Below are 6,475 nucleotides of genomic sequence, written 5' to 3'. Positions count from 1 at the left end.
GTTGACCTTTCATGGTGGGGCAGTTTCTTTCATGGATGGTAAGAGTACTGCTTTTAGGTACTGCTTGACTGGCAATAGACAATATAGGGGAAGCTCTAAAGCAAAGCATGTTGAGATGTCTAAAACCTGTATCCTCAAAGAGGCATTAGGAAAACCCTTCTGTAGTAAAGTTCTGACAGGTAGCTGATTACCAGACACTCCTGCTTAGTAAGGGTCTTAGTCTTTATCAAGAAACCAGAGGAAGACTAAAAGGTTCTAAATCAGCTTTAGAGTTATGATGTCAAAAGCAGTAATGTAGCTAGGGTAGGGCAAAGTAGGCAATCACCCCAGGTGCAAGGTGTTTGGGGGTGTGATTATGAGATCACTTTTTTAAGTTTTCTTTTTTTGATCTCAAGGGAGGAGCACCAGATCAAACTATGGACTTTTTTTTGCTCCTTATCATAGTATTGATGAGTGCCAAATGAGCCAGCTACAGCTCTGATTGAGGATATAGTAAGTACCCCTTCTGATATATCACGTTGCTAACAGTAGCTGTTTTACACTTGCTAGATTTAATAGGAGGGAGAACCAGTTTGTATAGGCCAAATCAGATCTAGTAACAGCATTATTGACCTCTTCTCTAGCTTGAGTAATACCCTGGGGATTAGGGACATCAGAAGAAAAGAAGAGCAAAATAGATCTGCTCAATAGATGGACAAGATATCTATTTCCATGCTCCTGGAGCTGCTATCCTTCATCAAACCTTCCTGAGTTACCTCTTTGAGGAAGCAAAAGGGACTACTTCTGGAACACCCTGCCTGTTAATCAACTCAAAAAACACATCCCTAGTGAGCATCTATTAATGGTGACCTTACTGTGACCCACTCAGTCTGTTAGACTGGATGTAAGATACCCTGAGGGTGAATCCTAACATTAGGGCTACTTCACTAGCTTGCAGTCAAGTTTGCAAAATACTCAGGAGTGGGAGCTCCCATCCTGTTGATGTACCACATCACCGTGGTGTTGTCCAGGACAATGTGCAGGATGACCCTTAGCCAGCTCTATAAATGTTTTAATGCTTGAACTGCAGCCATCATCTCATTTACATTTGTATGTTTTTTTTTTCTCCTATAACTGTCCCAAGTTTCCAGGATCGTAAGTTGCCCCACATGAGCCCCAAGCAATGTCTTAGAGTCTGTAGTGAGGCTCTGTTTCCCTGGGAAGCGTGTAAGTTGTCTCTGGATTAGGTTTTGGGGAAAAAAGTGCTCAACATAGATTACTTTAAATAAAATATTATTTTAGAAGTTTATTGAAGTTTTGTTAGTGCAATTGTACCCTAAATTTGAGAATGGTAGAAACAAAAATTTGTTTAATGTCCTGCATAACTTTACATTTATCTTGCAGATTCTTAAACAGGTCAGGAGCAGCAGTACCAAAACGATTTTGTTTGGCCAAATGAGCATGTGGGAGCTTGGTCTTAAAAATCATCAGGTAAAGCCGATAGGCATAGCCAAGAGTACTTCCTCATAACTGAATCTGAAGCAGCAGCACTAGAGGATGCATCAGCTGCATCGTGACTACATTTTATAGAATAATGAGCTACCTATAAAGTGGGGCTCAATAAGGAAAGAGCAATTGTCTTGTTTTCAGAATCAGTTAGGTCTGACAAGATCTGCCTCCCGCCAAAGTTGAGACAAAAGAACAAGAACATACCTGGACATACTGGCCTGATAATTTATAGCCCTAAAGGACATAGTAGCAGAAGTATAACCTTTTCTCCCCAGCCCTTCCATAGCCAGACTGCCTTTGACAGAAGGGAGTACTTTGGAAGAGGATAAAAGTTTGGATGGCCTATCTGCTGAAACAGACATGACAGTAGAGTCTGAAGATAGATATTTGTAAAGGTACTTAAAGGCCTCAGGCACCTTAAAAAGTGGCAAGGCTTCTTTGAGGCTGGAGGTTAGGAATCAGGAGCCAAAGAAGCAACTGAAAATTTATCCAGCAAGGCAGACAGAATGGAGGAACAGCTAAAGGTTTAGGAGATTCCATTTATAACAACTCATATCTGTTTTGGATGTCAAATACTAGGGGGTAATCCCTTTTGGAATGCTCCATCATGCAAAACATCATACTTCCAAAAGACAACTCCTGAAAAGGAGAATCATGGCTCAAGGAATCCTTTTACTATGAACCATAGTCTAGGAGTGAAGTGATTTTTGAGGAATAGCTCAAGGATTCATCTCCTGAATCCAACTCCTCATCTGAGGAATCAGATTCCCTAGTTCTTTTGGCTGGGGTAGAAAACCAGAGGGAGCAGGAACAGATGATCCCTGAGGGGGCTTCAAGACCATCAAGGCATTGAACAATCCCTAGGTAAAATCATCCCACTCTTTAGGAGGATCTTTATCAATGAGTGATATACGTTTAGTTTTCTTCTTCTTTTTCAATGGGATGCCAGACTCTATAAGAGTTCCAGGAACCTCTTCTCCCACCCAAGGCAGTGGTGCCCCCCTCAACGTCCATGACAGACATTTTTACAGCCTCAGAAGATGTACGAGAAGCTACTTCCATGTTGGTCTCCCAACATGATCACAGCAGAAGGAAACAGTGTCAGCACCTCGCGGTCTTCATTCATATCAATAGAGATGTCTGGTGGAGGTTGGACAGCTGCAGAATCAGAGACTTTAAAAGAGATGGCTGTACCTCACAGTGGGTGGATTTGGTCATGGAACACTTGGTCAAATATTTAAGACATTGTTTCTTCAGGTAAATGGACAATACTGCTGTAAAGATTTTTGTGAACAAAAGTGTGAAAAAACGGTACACTGGGTATGGTCATGTAAAGCACCAAAAGCAGAACAGGCACTTCTCATGTCTATCTTTATGGAGAATCTGCCTTACACATTGACATTTTCCCATACTGGATGACAGACTCACAGTAAATACAGAGGAAAAAAGACAAAAATGGACCCTAATGGGGCACTTATCTATAAATGTCTCTTTAGCAGCATGCTCAGGGAAAGGTATTCAGACCAACATTCAACTGTGGCATTCCGACTGGTGGCAAAGAAGATCTAAGTATTGAGCATGCTTATGTCACCTTTATGCCCTGCACCTGCATAGCCAGTATATGTCTGATGTAAGATCCTGGGAGGATGTAAAGGCTTTGATGTACTGGCTAAATGTTGGGCTATCCTCAGCAGGGGATTTCCACATATAATGAATACTGAAACAGTGGTAAAGAAGAACATCTGGTCATGTCACTCTTTGGGACAGCATATGATGAAGAAAGGACAAATTTCTTCCTACTGCCATATGTAGCCGTGATGAATGATCTTAAGAAGCCATTTGTCTGAAACTATCTGATGCCAAAACAAAAAATGGAGATTCTAGAAATAAAAGGGTACAGAATGGGAGGGGGTCACAAGGTCTCTTGAATAGTCATTCAGACTTATTGGACTATCCTTGGTTTTCATAGGATCATAGTAAGTTACTAGGCTACTGGCCCTGAGGCCCTTATAAGCCTAGCCAAGAGTTTAGCCCATTTGTAGACAAATCAGCAGCCAATGTCCATGTCCAGCAGGGACACGGTGGAACCCCAGGGATGTATTTTCTATTTCCCATCAAGTTATCCAGGTTGTGCTTAAAAAGGAGTAAAGAGGTACTCTGCTTGATGTGAACAAGGAGTTTATTCCACAGATGGGGGAGTCTCTGGGACACAAATCTGTTCACCAAAAAGTCTTATTGATGTCACAGACCAGGTTGAGGCCACGTGGGCGGGTTACTCGAGTGGAGCTTGACTTGTGGATATGCAGCAGTCCCATCAAGGCAGGATGCGAAATCACCTTGTGTGCCAGACAGAGGTCACCTCTGAGGAGTCTGTATAAGAGAGAGTAGAGGGATAGGGCTTTTAGTCTTTCTGTGTATGGAAGATTTTTGAGGCCTTGGATTCTCCTGTTGAGGCACCTCTGTGGTCTCTCCAGCTGCTGCATGTGCTTTGCAAGATACATGCTGCATGGGGAATTGTACTCAAAAATGGGCCTTATAAGGGAAGAATACAGAGATGTTCTGACCTCCTTGTCCCTGGATGAGATACCCTTACTTATGAGGTGGGCCATGTAGAAAGCTTTCCATACAATGAAAGCAACATGGTGGTTAAAAGTCAGGCTGCTATCAATCTGGGTGCCCAAATCCCTCACAACTGACTGTGTGCTTAGGATGTTATTAATATGATAATTTGTGGGGACATCACCATCCCCAAAGGAGATGATGATGCAGTTTTTTGTATTCAGCTTGAGGCCATGTTTCTGGCACCAGTCATTTGTTTGGGTGAGAACCTCTTGGAGGATGTCCATGTCACTAGAGGAATCGATGACAGCACCCAGCTTGCAGTCGTCTGCAAACTTGGTCAGCCATAACCCACTGGTTTTGGCCTGCACCTCAGAAAAGTATATCCCAAATAACAGAGGCCCCAAGACCAAACCCTGGGGTACGCCACTCAATACGGGTCTACTGCTTGAGGTGGCTTGCCCTATTTTGACCAAGTGAGTTCTATCAGTGAGCCAGTTAGCTACCCATCTGGTAACATACAGATTGATGCCTAGTTGAGATAGTTTATCTATTATGCCCAAGTGAGGAATAGTGTCGAAGACTTTAGCCAGCTCAAGGTAGGCGTGCACTGTCTTCCCATCATCCATGGCTTTGGTGACTGCCTCAAAAAAGTTGATCAAATTTAACAGACATGACCTCCCCTTGACAAAGCTAAACTGTGTGGGATTGAGTGTTTGACGGTTGCCAATGTCCTTGTTAATGATATCCATGATAATCCATTCCATGGCCTTGAACATCAGGCTAGTTAGGCTGATGGGTCTATAATTTCCTGGATCAGTGGATGCTCCATCTTTGTGTAAAGGAATGACAGTGGCTGTCCTCCACTCAGCTGGGACAAAGCCAGTACTATCTTTATGGAGAATCTGCCTTACACATTGACATTTTCCCATACTGGATGACAGACTTTTTTAAGTTTTCAGGCTTTGGCTGAATAGGGCGCTTAATGGTGTTACAACTTCCTGCCTGAGTTCATATAGGATGCATCCTGGGATGTTATCACGTCCCATAGAAGCTGTGTTTTTTGCCTTTGAGAGAGCAGTGATGACCTGATCCCTAGACATAAGGGGAAGGGGACAGGTACTGGGAATGTCTTGATTTATTGATGGGGGGACAGAGGGGTGAAATTTTCACTGAATCTGTCAGCCAGCAAGTTTGCTATGTCTACGACATTTGTATATGTGGTGTCCTTGACCACCACATCTGAACAGATCTGGGTGCTACCTTTGAGATTATAGACATATGTTTTGTGAGGTTTGAGACTTCTTTTTGGAACCCCTCCATTGTCACTTCTTAAATGTCTGTTTACCTGAATGATAAACTGAACGTTTATCCTGTTTTTTGCCAAAACTGGATGAGGAGAAAGAAAAAGCGTTTGACAATTTGGAAAAGGAAGACTGAAAAATCTTAGAAATTCCCTGCATTGGCTTGCTACTTTCATCAGAAAGAAATTTTATCTGTGATGAAAATGAGAAAATGTTGACTCACCTTAACAGCTTGCAGTCTGCAACATCAGACACATTCTCTAAAGCAGACAGGACAGCAGGAATGAGTGTAGGTTCTGGAAAATCCTCAGAGAAAGAGAAACTTCCACAGGGAGAATCAGAAAGTGAGCCCTCCTCAGAATCTGAATCAGAAATCTGAGGACAAAACCCCAAATCTGTCTCTGCATCTTCTTGTTCGGATTAATTCTTAAATGTCTGTTTACCTGAATTTTGTTAAGCCTGTTTATTCTGTTTTTTTTCTTTTTTGTCAAAATTGGATGAGAAGATAGAAAATCCATTGGTGAACTTGGAAAAAGAGGGCTGAAAAAATCTTAGAGATTTTCTGGATCAGATTATCCCTTTCATAACACTTTTTGATCACCTCTGCAAAAGAAGGGCTGCACACTAAACCTCTAACCAAGAGATAATTTAAAATTTATTTTTCACATCATCTGGGAGGCTCTAAGAATGCAGCCATGCAAACCTCCAAAAAACAGTTCCATTGGTCATAGCCCCCTACGTATCAACAGAGTCATTGCACACACTGCAAATAATAAGTAGTGAACAGTGCAATAGAATAACGAGTTATTTAAAACAGATTTTCCTCATAAGAAGAGACTGCAGATAAAACACCCCATAGTTTTACAATTTGTTAGAGCAAACTTTAATATATGAGCCTAACAATTCAAAATTCTGAAAATTAAATTTGCAGATGAATAGTTTTTCCACTTACTTATCATCAATTGTCCCATCCTTATCAGAAAACCAGGACTGGAATTAACTAAGTGTTTAGCAGCTGTGAGAGCCACTAAAGCTACAACTGTTGGTCAAGTTTGGGAACAGGATATGAAAACTTAAAAAAACTGAGAAAATTTACATTATATCTGCCTTTTTAGGGGCAACTG

The sequence above is a fragment of the Protopterus annectens genome, chromosome 13.part0 (genome assembly GCF_019279795.1).
Source record: "Protopterus annectens isolate FY-2018-M chromosome 13.part0, PAN1.0, whole genome shotgun sequence".
Classification (NCBI taxonomy): domain Eukaryota; kingdom Metazoa; phylum Chordata; order Ceratodontiformes; family Protopteridae; genus Protopterus; species Protopterus annectens.
The sequence above is the reverse complement of the archived record's forward strand: the minus strand, read 5'-3'. Positions refer to the sequence as shown.